Source organism: Solanum verrucosum, unplaced genomic scaffold (assembly GCF_900185275.1).
Source record: "Solanum verrucosum unplaced genomic scaffold, falcon-dt-bn FXZP01000033.1, whole genome shotgun sequence".
NCBI lineage: Eukaryota > Viridiplantae > Streptophyta > Magnoliopsida > Solanales > Solanaceae > Solanum > Solanum verrucosum.
This window is the reverse complement of record NW_026020752.1, coordinates 1,010,494-1,027,616: the sequence shown is the minus strand read 5'-3', so window position 1 is coordinate 1,027,616 and position 17,123 is coordinate 1,010,494.

The following is a 17,123-nucleotide window of genomic DNA, read 5'->3' as shown; positions in this document are numbered from 1 at the left end:
TTTGTTAACATGAGGAAAAAATGAAAAACTTCTAGACTATGCCGTCCTAAGGTTGAAACCATAGGCGAAGAAGCCGTGAGGGGAGTAAACAAAGTTGAAGGCGCTGTTAGGAAGTAATTACCTTTGAAAGTACGATGTTAACAGTGACAGGAAAACATGTTAAAATAATCTAGTTTATAGTAATCTAATATAGATCATTTGTTATGCATATGGTATAAGGGAATTATAGTTAAATAATCATGAATATCTTTTTACATGATGAAATGATATTAAATTATAAAATACTAATCTTGTATGTATTAAGAAACATAGAAATTATGGAATTAAAACAAATAATATGGCAACAGATATTTGAAGAAGAAGAAGAAGAATTAATGAATCAACTATGGTATGAAAATGAAATTCCAGAATTTAACTTAAGTGATTTAGAAATTCAATATTCAGATTAATGATAAATCAAGAATACTTAGAATATTGGCAACAAACTATAATAAATATTACTTTATTAAGTATTTTAATTAAAGAAAACATAGAAGCATTTCAACAAACTCACAACATACAATACATAGAATATATATTAAAAAATATAAAAGAAATCATAAGATTAATACCTCTAGAAAAGATGTATTATGACAAAATTAATTCATAATATATTTATGAATCGGACCCCCCCCCCCACCAAAGTTTCTTTCCACGGGAAAAGAGGGAAGCAAAGGTAGAGGAATTTATCAACCTTCGACAAGGAGGTATGAGTGTCCAAGAACACTTCTTGAAATTTACTAAGTTGTCCAAATATGTCCCATCTTTGGTGTCTAATCCTAGAGATGAGATGAGTCGATTCATGACGGGTGTGTCTGATTCAATTGAGGAAGAATGTCGTGCGGCTATGCTTCATGACAATATGGAAATTTCACGTCTAATGACGAGTGTGTCTGATTCAATTGAGGAAGAATGTCCTGTGGCTATGCTTCATGACAATATGGAAATTTCACGTCTAATGGTTTATGCTCAACAAGTTGAGGAATCAAGGTTTAGGAAGAAGAATAGAGAGGTAAAGAGGGTAAGGTCCGATGATGGTAATTCTTCTAAGGGTAAGTTTGAGGGTCAAAGTGGACCAAGGTTCAAGAAGAGGCTTTCCAACCAAGGCTTCTCCAATGCTCCAAGACCCAACAAAGATAGGGTGTCTAACCCTAAGCCTCAAGGAGGCAATAGGGGTGGATCTTCCATGGAGAGGCCTACTTGTACCAAATGTGGTAAAAAGCATGAGGGGAAGTGTCTTGCCGGTATGGGTGTGTGCTATGGATGTGGCAAAAGTGGACATCAATTGAAAGATTGTCCAACTCGTGTGGCCAAGGGAAAAGAGGGTAACCAAGCTACACCAAGTGGTTCTAATGCCAATGCTCCCAAGAAGAATCGCTTCTATGCTCTCCAATCCCAAAGTGATCAAGAGAGGTCCCCAGATGTTGTTACTGGTATGTTACAAGTATTTTAAATTGATGTTTATGCATTATTAGACCCCGGTGCCACTTTATCTTTTGTTACTCCTGTTGTGGCTATGAAATTTGAAGTACCTTCCGAAGAGTTAAAAGAACATTTTTCCGTGTCTACCCCGGCAGGTGATTCGGTTGTAGCTAAGAGAGTTTATAAGAGTTGTCCTATATCTTTGTCTCATAGAGTCACTTTGGTATATTTGGTTGAATTAGACATGCTTGATTTGATGTAATCTTAGGGATGGATTGGTTTCATGCTTGTTTTGCTTCCATTGATTGTAGAACTCGGGTAGTAAAGTTTCGTTTTCCTAATAAGCCCATTTTGGAATGGAAGGGGGGAAATTCAATTCCTAGAGGTCGATTCATTTCATGTCTAAAAGCTTGTAAATGATTTCTAAGGGTTGTATCTATCTATTGTAAGAGTTAAGGACATTGAGTCTGAGACTCCTCCTTTAGAGTCGGTCCCCGTAGTAAGGGAATTTCTGGAAATCTTTCCCGCTGATTTGCCTGGTATTCCTCCCGAACGGGAAATAGACTTCGACATTGATATTTTTCCAGATACTCAACCCATATCAATTCCCCCTAATTGGATGGCTCCGACTGAATTAAAAGAGTTGAAGGAGCAACTCAAGGATTTACTAGACAAGGGTTTTATTCAACCTAGCATATCTCTATGGGGTGCTCCGATATTATTTGTGAAGAAAAGGCTGGGTCTCTTAGGATGTGTATCGATTACCACCAATTAAACAAGGTCATTTTAAAGAATAAGTACCCTCTCCCTAGAATTGACGATTTGTTTGACCAACTCCAAGGGGCGAGTTACTTTTCGAAGATTGACCTAAGGTCGGGCTACCACCAACTTAGGGTGAGAGAGGTTGACATTCCTAAAACAGCCTTCTGAACAAGATATGGCCACTATGAGTTTCTAGTAATGTCTTTTGGTTTGACCAACACCCCGACAGCTTTCATCGACCTTATGAATAGGGTGTTTAGGCAATATCTTGATTCGTTTGTGATCATTTTTATTGATGATATTTTGATCTATTCAAGGAGTGAGGCTGATCATATGAAGCATTTGAGGATAGTATTGCAAGTCCTTAAAGATCAACATTTATATGCTAAGTTTAGCAAGTATGAGTTTTGGCTAAGGTCGGTTGCTTTCCTTGGTCATATTATGTCGGGCATGGGTATAGAGGTTGATCTTAAGAAGACGGATGCGGTCAAGAGTTGTCCTAGACCTCTATCTCCCACCGATATTAGAAGATTTTTGGGTTTGGCCGGTTACTATAGGAGGTTTGTTGAGGGTTTATCCTCTATTGCTTCTCCATTAACGGCCTTAACTCAAAATAAAGCAAAGTTTGTGTGGTCGGAGGCTTGTGAGAAACGCTTCCAAGAATTGAAGAATAGACCTACATTTGCTCTGGTGTTGACCTTACCGGGGGGTACCGATGGGTTTGTGGTATATTGTGACGCTTCTCGAGTAGGTTTGGGATGTGTCCTCATGCAACTGGGTAAGGTGATTGCCTATGCTTCAAGGTAACTCAAGGTACATGAAAAGAATTATCCAACTCATGATCTCGAACTAGTGGCGGTGGTGTTTGCTTTGAAAATATGGAGCTACTATCTTTATGGAGTGCATGTAGATGTGTTTACCGACCACAAGAGTCTTCAATATGTGTTTAGCCAAAAAGACTTGAATCTCCGACAAAGAAGCTAGTTAGAGCTTTTGAAGGATTATGACATGAGTGTCCTTTACCACCCCGGCAAAGCTAATGTAGTTGCGGATGCCTTAAATAGATTGTCCATAGGTAGTGTGGCTCATGTAGAAGATGAGAAAAAGGAATTGGTTCATGATGTGCATAGGCTGGCCCGGTTAGGTGTCCAATTAGTGGATTCCACCAAGGGTGTATTCATGGTCCATCATAGTTCTGAATCATCCCTTGTAGTTGATGTGAAGTTTAAACAACATCTTGACCTATTTCGATGGAATTGAAAGAATCGGTTCTCAACAAGTCAATTGAGGCTTTCTCCCAAGGCGAAGATGGGGTGCTTAGGTACCAAGGTAGATTATGCGTTTCGGATATTGATGCCTTGAGAGAGCATATTTTAGAAGAGGCTCATGGCTCGCAGTATTTTATTCATCTGGGAGCTACCAAGATCTACTGTGACCTACAGGAAGTCTATTAGTGGAATGGAATGAAGAAAGATATAGCGGGTTTCGTAGCCAAGTGTCTGAATTGTCAACAAGTTAAGGCCGAACACTTGAGATCAGGAGGGTTGCTCCAAGATATAAATATTCCCACTTGGAATTGGGGGGAGGTGAATATGGATTTTGTGGTGGGTTTACCTCGTACTCAAAGGCAACATGATTCTATTTGGGTCATTGTAGATAGGATGATTAAATCAGCCCACTTCATTCCCATCAAGGTTTCATATTTGGCGGAAGACTATGCCAAATTGTACATCAAGGAGATAGTGAAATCGCATGAGGTTCCTTTATCTATCATATCGCATCGGGGTACTCAATTTACTTCACATTTTTGTAAAGCGTTCCAACAAGGGCTTAGTACTAATGTTAAACTTAGTATCGCTTTCCACCCTCAAACGGACCATTCAAACCTTAGAGGACATGTTGAGGGTGTGTGTGATTGACTTCAAGGGTAATTGGGATGACCATTTACCATTGATAGAATTTGCCTACAACAATAGTTACCACTCAAGTATTGACAGGGCTCCATTTGAAGCACTTTATGGTAGGAGGTGTAAATCTCCGATTGGGTGGTTTGAAGTAGGAGAGTTTTCTCTAATTGGTCCCGAACTAATCTATGAGTCCATTGAGAAGGTTCGAGTAATAAGAGAGAGGCTGAAGACGGTCCAAAGTCAGCAAAAATCTTATGCCGATGTTAGAAGGAGGGATCTTGAATTTGAAGTTGGTGATTGGGTCTACTTAAAAATCTCACCTATGAAAGGTGTAATGAGGTTTGGTAAGAAAGGAAAGCTTAGTCCCCGGTATGTGGGCCCATACCAAATCTTGAAACGTGTTCGGAAAGTTGCTTATGAATTGGAATTGCCAAGTGAGTTGGATCCAATTCACCCAATTTTTCATGTCTCCATGCTCAATAAATGCAGTGGTGATCCGGTATCCATCCTTCCTTTAGAGGGTTTAGGAGTTGATGGAAACCTTTTGTAACAACCCTCAAAATGAAGTAGGATAAACTAGAGCCTCACATGGGTTTTATGCAGTAATAACTTTTTAAAATAATGAAGAATAGCCTGTTTAGTAAGTTTTAAAGAGTTTGGAAATCAAACGTCAAGGGACGACCAAGACGTTCGAAAACTAGTCTTTTACGTGTTGGTGTGTTCTAGTATGTTATTCAGGTTTTTATGTGTTATTTGGAGTCTAAAATCAGTGGAGGTAACCCTAGTGCCTTAATAAATGTTCAAAACATTCGGGTATGACTTCCCGGAACCACCCTAAGGGTTCCCGAGGAGGACCCCAACCCTTGGCCAAACAAGCTGCCAAGGCAGCTTGAAGTTATTCATGGGGGGAGTGGCTCCGCGTCGCGGACCTGCTCCACCAATGGCCAAAAGGTGGATCCGCGTCGCAAAGACACCGTGGACTCTACTGTCTCAGAATTTAATCTCCAGAAACTCCATAGGACAACTCCGCGTCGTGGACTTGTTTCCCGATGAAATCTGTGAAAATAAAACTCAAGTTTGACTTGTTTAAAAGGTCCAACTATGTGAGGGGTGGTTTTGTACTTTGGAGAATTATTATAAACTGTTATTCTACCTATTTTAGGGTATTTTAAGTTGGTTAAAACCCCAAAACCTAGAATTAAATCCCATACTTCAAGTTGACCCTTCCCTCTCAAAGGTAGATTCTCTCAAAAACTCCATTGAAGACCTTGATGAAGCTCAAGCTAGAAGATGGGTTTTCAACTGATTTCTTCTTCAATTTCATGGTTCTTCAATAATTAAGGTATGGTAACTTTTGATTCTTGAATAACCTCTCATTCAGGAGTTCTATTAAAGATTTTCAAAAGTGATTCAAAGACCAAAATTCCCAATTTTCAGTCTAAACATGGGTCCTTTGTCAAATGATTTTCTAAATTATTTTATTGATGAATTGATGTGGAATTAATGTTTTTAAGATAATTTTCAAAGGAATTCTTGAAGAACCCATGATCCCCAAATTCTCGAAAATTGGCCTATGATGTGGGTCTTTGTGAATATGATCTCTATGGGTGAAATTATGTTTAGATTAGTTTGTATTGATGTTTCCTATGATTATCTATACTTATTCATGTTGAATTGTTGGTATATTGATGAGTTGAGAATTATGGCCTTATGGGCAAAGTTATGGGTTAATCCATTTGTTTATAGAATTGTCCTTAGATTATGTTTATGTTATTGAATTACATTGTTGATTCCCATTGATATCTATGTCAATTGATTATGAATTGTTGAGGATTGATCCATGGTGATCATGGCTTGGAGAATTGGTAAGTTGACCTAACTTCTAGTCTATAGTATAAGAATTGATGTTGTGTGGTTTGGTCCACTTATGGTGGCGGTGTTTACTTCTTCTTTATCTATGCATGTTGAGATCATTTCCTTGAAGGCTATAGATGTGAAGTGAATTGATGATTATGATGCATATGTTTATGAAGTTGTGCTATGAAGGTTATGTATGAAATCCTCAATGCTAGCATGATGTTTAAAGTGTGTTGATGATGAGGAGTATAATGCGAATGATAATGTTAGGGATAAGGTGTGGTCTCGTGATTTATATGTTAAGTACCATTGTGGAATGACCCCTACCTATATGACCCCTATATGAATGTGTGATCATATACATGGTAGGAGTACCTATCAATGTTGAATGTGTCCTTGTCTTCTATGATGAAGTGTGGGTGTGTGGTCTAGAATCCCTAAAGGTTTTATATGTGAATTGCTCATGATTTGGGGACATTGTGAATGTGTAGTGATCCCTTGAAGGGAAGTGCACTCAATATCAATGTTGTTGCTATTATGTCACTATGAGGACCAATATGCGCACACACACTCTACATGTATAGCTATGAATATGATGTGTTATGGTGTCTATTGAAAGGTTAACTCTTATATGCACCCTTACATTTTATTATGCATGCAAAGTGTATGATTAGCAAGGTATGAATATGTGTTGCATAAAGGTGTTTATGTGAAAGGCTCTCTCACATATGTACACACACATACATGAATGAATAAGGTTTATGATAATCTAGTGAAAGTGAGTCTCTTGAAAGGTTTCCTCAATTGTACTCTAAACTAGACTATGTTATGAATATGGTATGACTAAGTGAAAGGTCATTCTTACATATTGTAGGTTCTATGATGAAAGGTCATTCTCATCTTAGAAGCCTTTGAGCTATATGATATGAGGGATTAAGTCCCTAAAGCCTATTTTATGAATTAATGTTAAATAAAGGCTTAAAGATGTTTAAAAAGGGAGTTGGATCTTAGAAACGAGTGAACATGAAAAATGAGAGTGGGGGCTTCACGCTTAGCAAGTCAGGCTCCCCGCAAGAGAACCCTCACGTTTAGCAAGTTTGGGTTCCCAACATAGATGTTGTCTCATGAGATGGAAACCTCCACGCCTAGCAAGTCAAGGTTTCTAGTAGCAATCTCCTTGTTCCATAACTACGTGCCGCCATAGGTCTTAGCTTAGTGGATCCACTAGGTAGCTATTATGTATGTAGGTCCTACCTTGGCAAGTAGTACCCTCTATTTTCGGTGTGGGAGTAGAACACCGGATTTCATGTAGCTCACATAGTTCGGTTATGGCAATGTCTCCCGAAAGTTAAGGAATGAACTAAGATAAGAATATGAACTCTAGTCATGATTTCTTGAAGAGTTACATAGTGTAGGTAGGACTATGGACCCTACTTATGCATTGCACAAGTGGACTCTAAGGGAGGTTATGATTAGGCTCTTTATATAATGAAGACTATGGTCTATGTATGTTAATATGAAAGCATGTTAAGGTTGACTTTACTTATGTCAAGACATGAAGTATGATTATGCATGTGAATTACACTTATGACTTCTTAATGGGTTTGCTTAGTATATGTGGGGGTATGAGACTCTGTGTACATTGCACACGTAAGCTTGTGAAGAGGTTGTGAGGGTGGTTTACCTATGATATGAACTAAATGGGTTATGACTAATGATGTAGTAAATGAATGAGTCCTTATATGATGATATGAAGTATGTTGGTCTTATGTCTAATGTTAAATGAAAATGTTATGACTTGTTGAATATGATATGCCTAGTCTATGGTGGCTTCCTAGGAACACTTGGTGTGAGTAGTATTATGGGATGCTACTTGCACATTGCACTACTGTGACTTGGGGGTTGTCTTAGGTGATGGTTCCTATGTGAAGACTACGTCTTATGGTGTGCTTATGACCCTATGAATATATGTGGTTGGATTGATGAAGGTTATATGTAAGTTCACTCTTGGTAACCTTAAGGTGATACATTGCACCAAGTATTCCCTAAGGGTTGCTTGAGGAAAGGAGTAAAGATAAAGAGGAAGGTAATGTATAGTATGCATTGAATGTGCCTAAAATGTTATAAGTGGCTCTATGTGATATTATGAATGGTTTCCCTGTGTATGATGATGTATGGGGTTTATATTGTTCCTATTGTACTAAATGTTCTTGAAGTTTCTCTAAAAAGTCATGATACATGATTTCCAACTAAATGTCCCTTTTAAAAGCATGTTTTTGCATGGTTATCATACTTATTGCATTCTAGTACTAACACCATTCTTCTTCATCTTTTTACACCAAGTGTAGGTGGTGGTGGCTAAAGGGCCTTTCCTAGAAGTGATGAGCTTGGCTTACTATTCCCAAGTTCGGGTGTGTCCTTAAAGATTCAAGGACCTTTTTGTTAAAGAGTTTCCTTAAGTTCAATGTACTAGATAGTAGTTTCTTTTGTATTATAAGGGTTGTGTCCCTCTTGTGTTGTAGTCGTGTTTTATTGTGGCTACCTTGAGACATAGTACTCCGATTTTGTACTAAAGGTTTAAATGAGGTGACTTTTTAAGTCTTGTGTTATGTTATGAAAAAGTTTTAAATTTTCCGCTATTTTTCTATGATAAATGCTATGACGAATGCTAAGGGCTTGTATGAGACCTCCGAGAGGTCGAATACACCGGTAACGACTAGGGGGTGCTCTCGGGTCATTACACCTTTCTTATGAAGAAGGCCCGATTGAGATTTTGGACCGGCAAGTAAAGAGGTTGAGAAATAAAGAGGTAGTTTCCATTAAAGTCTTATGGAGGAATCACTTACTTGAGGGTGCTACATGGGAGGACGAGGCAGACATGAAATCCCACTATCCTCATCTTTTTCCTTCTACTCCTACCCCAACTTGAGGTAAATAGTTTCTGGAGTTTGGTGTTTTGGAAGTCATTTTGTGCTAAGAGTTTTCTTTATGATTTCCTTATGTTGTGAATGTTCTTGTGAGAATTCATGTTTAGAATATATTGAGTTTTCATGATTTATATGTTCCTCATGTTGATTTGCATTTTAGTATATGATTGCATACTTGACTTCATGAGATGAATTGATGAACATGCTTAGTTATGATTTTTATGCAATGACATGTTGGCTAGCTCTCTATTGTTGTGTTGAGCTTGCTTTGAGTTGGAGAAGTTGTCCCTCCCATGTTTATGTGAATTGACGTACTATGTATATTGATGGGCTGTAGATGTAGTTTTCTACTTCCTTGAGATTGCATTGATTATGTATTGAGAATGGAGTTGATGTTTCCTCCGATGGTTGGTACATTGTTTATGATGTCACATGCATGATGGGTTGTTAGTCTAGAGTTGTTAAATCCCTTAAAATGTTTAAAGTGACCTTCAAGGACGAATGTTCCTAAGGGGGAGGTAATGTAACACCCCAGAAAATGGTAGGTTAACCTAGAGCGCCTAAGCGTGAGGTTTTGAGTAACTTTCTAGAGATGTTTGGAACTAAACTAGGATCAAAAGGGAAGAGGTAAGGATCTAGGATGAAGTGAAGGACCTAAAACTACCTAAGAAAAATGAAGGAAAAACCATACCTACCTTTAGTCCATTCGGCGATAGGCAGTAGCATCGCCCATACACCTTGGTGATGAGCCAAATGGGCTCTCCTCGCCTAGTGGACAGCCCTCACTTGTCGTAGGTTCTGGAATATTGGGCGAGAGAAGTCATGGGTCGCCAATGGGGTTGGCGATTCGCCCATTGACCCTCCCCATCGCTTAGTGAGCTGCCCATTTAGGGAGGTTACTGGAATTTTGGGTGAGCCAAGGGATCATTAGGCGAGTCGCCTAGTGCCTGAAATGACCCAAAAGGTTCTTAAAAATGTACTCCGGAAGTTAACGGAAACTTGTTTAGCTATATCAAAAAATTCATTTCGTTTTTTGAAAATCTGACTTCATATTCTTGTTTAGGGGGTCAAATTGAGTGGGAAATGGGTCTAACCCAAATTTTAGAGCAACCGTATCAAAATCCGAAATTTCCAAGTGAAGCCTTTTTCGAGGGTCTACTTTGGAGGGTCATATCTCCTAGCACACAAATAATTGGGTGGCCCATAACATATCCATGGAAATCCCTTGGAGTTAGCTACCTAACGCACTTCGTTTCACCTCACTCGGAGTTCGGACAAAGAAGTTATGCCCATTTTCGTAAAATCTGTCCGGCAGAAAATGCAATTTCCAGTGAGCGTTTTTACTGTTCACCCACCTCATTTTTTTTTCTAAGTGTTGGACCATTTTTTCCAAAGGGCATATGTTATTTCCTACATACCATTAGTTCAATTCTCATCTCTAAAACATTTCCCAAAACACCTCTCCCATACTTAGACACATTTTCTCTCAAGTTCTCTCAAGAACCCTAATCCAAAACCTTCCTCAAGATTGAAGAGACTCTTGCTCCAAGTTCCAAGCTTCCATTGAAGACACTCTCAAGACCTTCATAAGAACTCAAGGTATGTGGTGTTGAACTCATGGGTCCTTCCACCCATAGTGCCTAGACTCTATTCTACTCACTAATTCATGGTTTAAGTTAAGATTCATAAATTAGTCTTGTTCTTTGTAATAATTTCCTGCACATTGAATTTTAAACATGAAAAGTGATTGTTTTGAGCATGTTGTGACTCTAGAACTTGAATTTAAATTTGGAATGGATGTGGAGATTTTCATGTGGTATTGCGGGTGTTAAAAGGTGTTGTTGTAGGTTATTCACTGGTTTGGCTGCATAATTACTACCCTATTTTCCATGCTCTTTGATTCCATTACATGCCTTCAAGGTGTTTGACAAAATGTCCAACTATGGAGAATTGATGAATCGATGCTTTAAAGCTTGAGTTATGAGATGTATGGCAATCCAGAGATGTGTTGATGACAAACTAAGCTTGTGTATATGTTCATTCCATACGTGAGATTGCATTAGAGCCTAATGGGAATTTCCTATATAAAGTGTTGCATGACCATGCCCGGTCCGGGGGAAAAGAACCGGACAACCATGTGAGAGGTTTATATCTCACCACCTAGGATGCTTGGGGTGTGACCAACATCAACCATGTGAGAGGTTTATATCTCACCACCTAGGATGCTTGGGGTGTGACCAACATCAACCATGTGAGGGGTTTATACCTTGCCACCAGGGTGTCCGGGTGTGAACGACATCCCCCATCCTAAGTTGAGGTTATAGATTGGTTGGATCATGCATACACATATGATATCTACTATTAGTATAGATTTACTTAAACATGTTTTGACTTCACTTTGATCATGCATCCTCATATTGTTATTCATAATGCCTATGAAACTATTTTTTGTATTTCGATTGTGTCCTTGTCTATTGTTGTGTTGCACCCCGCATACTTAGTACATTCCAAGTACTAACGCATATTTTGCCTACATGATGTCACCATGTAGGGACCGGAGCTACTCTTGATCCTTCTCTCCATTCACGTGGCTAGTACGGTGCTTATCCGAGTTTGTTGGTGAATCCTCAATGATTCGAGGGCTATGTTATGTTTCCTACTCCTATGTTTTGAGACTTTAGCTTGCAATTGTATTTTGACTATGAAGGGAGCCGGTAGTATGTCATGGCCCGCGTCCTATCTATATATGTAGAGGTGTGCGTTGGACAAGTATTTTGTAAATGAGCTTGACTCTTGTTCTATGATGTCATTTTGAAATGGTTTGCCCTTAGTCCCTATTTCTCGTTAATTAATGTTGATTGTACTTCCGCGACCGATGAAGTGTTATGACAAGTTTGAGAGGCTTGTTTGGGGTTCCTTCGGTTCCTCATTCGCCATGTCACGTCTAGGCCCTAGGCTAGGGTCGTGACAAGCTTGGTATCAGAGCACTAGGTTGTTAAATCCTCGGAGTCCAACACACCGCGTTGAGTAGAGTCCTAATCATGGTTGTGAAGCGCGCCACGACTATGAATGGGAGGCTACAAACGTTTTAGGAAAGGTTTCCCTTCTTCATGTTCTATGTCGTGCTTAGAGTGCGATAAGGTGATTCCTCCCTAATGCTTGTTCTTTGGATTGCTAGATCATCATGCCAAACATGAGGGGAAGACGGGCCCGATCACCGGAAGAGCCACCCACCAATGGTGAGCTCCGTGATGCACTCACCATGCTTGCACAAGTGGTAGCTAACCAAGTGCAACAAGGAGCCCAAGCTCCTCGAACTACCACCCCGGGGGAAAGGGTGAGAGATTTCATGAGGATGAACCCTCCAGTCTTCCATGGTTCAAAGGTGGATGAGGACCCGCAAGAGTTCATCGATGAGGTATGCAAAATCTTGACCATTATGGATGTTGGTGCTTGTGAGAAGGCGGAATTGGCGGCCTACTAACTCAAGGGGGTTGCTCAAATTTGGTTTGATCAATGGAAGGGTGAGAAAGGTAATGGCTATGTGGTGTTGTGGGAGGAGTTTAAACTTGCTTTCCTTAATAGGTTCTTCCCTCTTGAGCTTAGGGAGGCAAAGTTGGTGGAGTTCATGAACTTGAAGCAAGGAGCTATGAGTGTGAGGGAGTATGCCCTCAAATTTGTCCAACTCTCCAAGTATGCACCTCACTTGGTGGCCGACTCTAGGTCGAGGATGAACAAATTTGTGATGGGTGTATCCGACTTGGTTAGCGAGGAGTGTCGGTCCGCTATGCTCATTGGAGATATGGATTTGTCTTGGTTGATGACTTATGCCGAGCAAATGGAGGAGGAGAAATTGAGGAAGAGAAGGGGGCACGAGGCCAAGAGGGCCCGATTGGAGAATAGGTTCCCTAAGGGTGCTAGATTTCATCAAGGCCGAGGAAACCCTCATGTCAACCGGGGATTTGCTATCAATGTTCCTAGACCTCAAGGGGGAGGTGAAGTGGGTTCTATGGATGTATGCCCTAAGTGTGGGAGGAAGCATGGTGGTCCTTGCATGAAGGGTTCGGGTGCTTGCTTCGAATGTGGAGAAGTGGGTCATAAGAGGTTTGAATGTCCCAAGATCCGCAACAAGGTCCGAAGTGCTAACACTACTCCTTTGGGTAGAGGTGCTTCTCAAAGTGGTGCCCCAAGGGACAATCGATTTTATGCTTTGCATGGTAGACAAGGTGTTAATGAGACTCCGGATGTGGTGACCAGTATGTTGCAAATCTTTGATCTTGATGTTTATACTTTGATTGATCCGGGTGCCACCCTTTCCTTTGTTACCCCCTTAGTTGCTAGAAAATTTCATGTCGAGTCGGAATTGTTGCATGAGTCATATGAAGTATCCACTCCCATTGGTGTCTCTATTGTTGCTAGAAAAGTGTATAGAAATTGTCCGGTTTGCATATTAAATAAGTTGTTGCCTTGTGATCTTGTTGAGTTGAACATGGTGGATTTTGATGTTATTCTTGGGATGGATTGGTCGCATGCATATTATGCTTCTATTGATTGTAGGACTCGTAAAGTCAAGTTTCGATTTCCTAATGAACCCGTCCTTGAGTGGGAGAGCCGGGATGTTGTGGTGAAGGGGAAATTCATTTCTTGCATTAAAGCCCATAGGTTGATTTCCAAAGGGTGCTTGTACCATATTGTGAGAGTCAATGATGTGGAGTCTAAAGTCCCTCATATTGAGTCTATTCCGGTTGTTAATGAGTTTCTAGATGTCTTCCCAGAAGACCTTCCCGGTGTCCCTCCCGAAAGGGAGATAGATCTTGGTATAGACCTCCTTCCCGATACTCAACCTATTTTTATCCCCCCTTACCGTATGGCCCCGGCGAAGTTGAAAGAGCAATTAAAAGATTTGTTAGAGAAGGGGTTTATTAGACCTAGTCATTCTCCCTGGGGTGCTCCGGTTTTGTTTGTGAAGAAGAAAGATGGGTCTCTTAGAATGTGTATTGATTATCGACAACTTAATAGGGTCACCGTCAAGAATAGGTATCATCTTCCAAGGATTGACGATTTATTTGACCAATTGCATGGGGCTAGTCACTTCTCTAAGATTGATCTTCGGTCAGGGTATCATCAAGTGAAGGTGAGGGAGTGTGATATTCTCAAGACGACCTTTCATACTAGGTATGGGCACTATGAGTTTGTGGTGATGTCTTTCGGGTTGACTAATGCTCCGGCTCTCTTTATGGATTTGATGAATAGGGTTTTCAAACCCTACCTTGATTCTTTTATGGTGGTGTTTATAGATGACATCTTGATCTATTCTCGGGGTGAGGAAGAGCACAAGGGTCACTTGAGGGTTGTACTCCAAAGATTGAGGGAAGAGAAGTTGTACGCTAAATATGAAAAGTGTGAGTTTTGGTTGAAGGAAGTTTCTTTCCTAGGCCATGTGGTGTCGGGGGATGGTATTAAGGTGGATCCTAAGAAGACCAATGTTATTAGGAATTGGCCTAGACCTTTGATCCCGTCGGATATAAGGAGTTTCTTGGGTTAGCGGGTTATTATAGGAGATTTGTGGAAGGGTTTTCTTCTCTTGCTTCTCCTATGACTAAGTTGACTCAAAAGAAGGCTAAATTTGTGTGATCGGATGAATGTGAGGAAAGCTTCCAAACTTTGAAAGAAAGGCTTGTGTCCGCTCCTATTTTGTCACTTCTGGATGGGTTAGAAGGTTTTGTTGTTTATTGTGATGCTTCCCGCATTGGTTTGGGTTGTGTGTTGATGCAAAGTGGTAAGGTTATAGCCTATGCTTCTAGGCAACTTAAGGTTCATGAAAAAAATTACCCAACCCATGATCTTGAATTGGCCGCCGTGGTTTTTGCTTTAAAGATTTGGCGTCATTATTTGTATGGGGTGCATGTTGATATCTTCACCGACCATAAGAATCTCCAATATGTGTTCACGCAAAAAGATCTTAACTTGAGACAAAGGAGGTGGTTAGAATTCCTTAAGGATTATGATATGAGTGTTCACTATCATCCGGGGAAAGCTAATGTGGTGGCGGATGCATTGAGTAGAGTGTCCATGGGTAGCTTGGCTCATGTGGAGGAAGGTAGTAAAGAGTTGGCTAAGGAGGTCCATCGGTTGGCCAAATTGGGAGTTAGGTTAGAAGGGGTGGATAGTGGAGGAATAGTTGTTGTTGATGGTTCAAGGTCTTCCTTGGTTGATGAGGTGATAGTCAAGCAAGATCTTGATCCTTCTTTGGTAGAATTAAAGGCTTCGATAAGTAGTGGTAAGGTGGAGGTTTTCTCCCAAGGGGGAGATAGTGCCCTTAGCTACCAAGGTAGATTATGTGTTCCTTGTGTGGATGGTGTGAGGGAAAGAATCCTTGATGAGGCTCATAATTCTTTTTATTCTATTCATCCGGGGTCAACAAAGATGTATAGAGACTTGAGGGATGTGTATTGGTGGGGCGGTATGAAGAAGGACATTGCAAAATTTGTTGCGGGTTGCCATAGTTGTCAGCAAGTCAAGGCCGAACATCAAAGGCCGGGTGGCCTAACTCAAGACATTGAGATACCTACTTGGAAGTGGGAAGAAATCAACATGGATTTTGTAGTAGGCTTACCCAAGGCTAGAAGAGGCTTTGATTCGGTTTGGGTGGTGGTTGATCGGATGACAAAGTCGGCTCATTTCCTACCGGTTAAAACTACTTATGGGGCTGAAGAGTATGCCAGGTTGTACATTCATGAATTGGTAAGGTTGCATGAGATTCCTTTGTCTATCATCTCGGATCGTGGTGCCCAATTCACTTCTCACTTTTGGAGGTCATTCCAAAGGGGTCTTGGTACAAAGGTAAAGCTTAGCACGGCCTTCCACCCTCAAACGGATAGCCAAGCCGAAAGAACAATTCAAACCTTGGAGGATATGCTTAGAAGTTGTGTATTGGAGTTGAAAGGTAGTTGGGATGATCATCTTCCTTTGATTGAATTTGCATACAACAATAGTTATCATTCTAGTATCGGTATGGCTCCTTTTGAGGCACTTTATGGTAGACGGTGTAGGTCACCGGTTGGGTGGTTTGAAGTTGGAGAGGTGGCCTTGTTGGGTCCGGATCTGGTCATGGATGCTCTTGAGAAGGTAAGGATGATTAGGGAGAGGTTGAAAACAGCCCAAAGTCGTCAAAAGTCTTATGCCGATGTGAGGATACGAGATCTTGAATTCAAAGTGGGTGATTGGGTTTATTTGAAAGTTTCTCCAATGAAAGGTGTGGTTCGTTTTGGTAAGAAGGGGAAATTAAGTCCTAGGTATGTCGGTCCTTATGAGATAATAAGAAGGGTTGGTAAAGTAGCCTATGAGTTGGGGTTGCCCAAGGAGATGGAATTAGTTCATCCGGTATTCCATGTATCGATGTTGAGGAAATGTGTTGGTGATCCTAACGCTATTGTACCTCTTGAGGTTGTGGGTGTTGTAGAAGATAATTTGACGTATGAAGAAGTCCCGGTTCAGATCTTAGATAGACAAGTTAAAAGGTTGAGGAATAAAGAAGTGGCGTCCGTTAAGGTGCTTTGGAGAAATCAACAAGTGGAGAGTGCTACTTGGGAGGCCGAAGCGGACATGCAAAGACGTTATCCTTATCTATTCAACTCCACTCAAGCCTAAGGTATTAAATCAAGTCCTTTGTACTCCATTGAGTCTTACATTTCAGCCCCTGAATCATTAATGTGCATATATGTTTAAATTGATGAGTTATGGATGCTTTACACTAAGTTTTGAAATCTTGAAGTGATGTTTAAATAAAATTTTTGCATTCATGTTGGGGCTGATATGTTCTTACTAAGTCTTGCCTTGTACGTCTCTTCCACATTCGGGGACGAATGTTCCCAAGGGGGAGATATTGAAATGACCCAAAAGGTTCTTAAAAATGTGCTCCGGAAGTTACCGGAAACTTGTTTAGCTATATCAAAAAAATTCGTTTCGTTTTTCAAAAATCCGACTTCATATTCTTGTTTAGGGGGTCAAATTGAGAGGGAAATGGGTCTAACCCAAATTTTAGAGCAACCGTATCAAAATTTGAAATTTCCAAGTGAAGCCTTTTTCGAGGGTCTACTTTGGAGGGTCATATCTCCTAGCACACAAATAATTTGGTGGCCCATAAGATATCCATGGAAAGCCCTTGGAGTTAGCTACCTAACGCACTTCGTTTCACCTCATTCAGAGT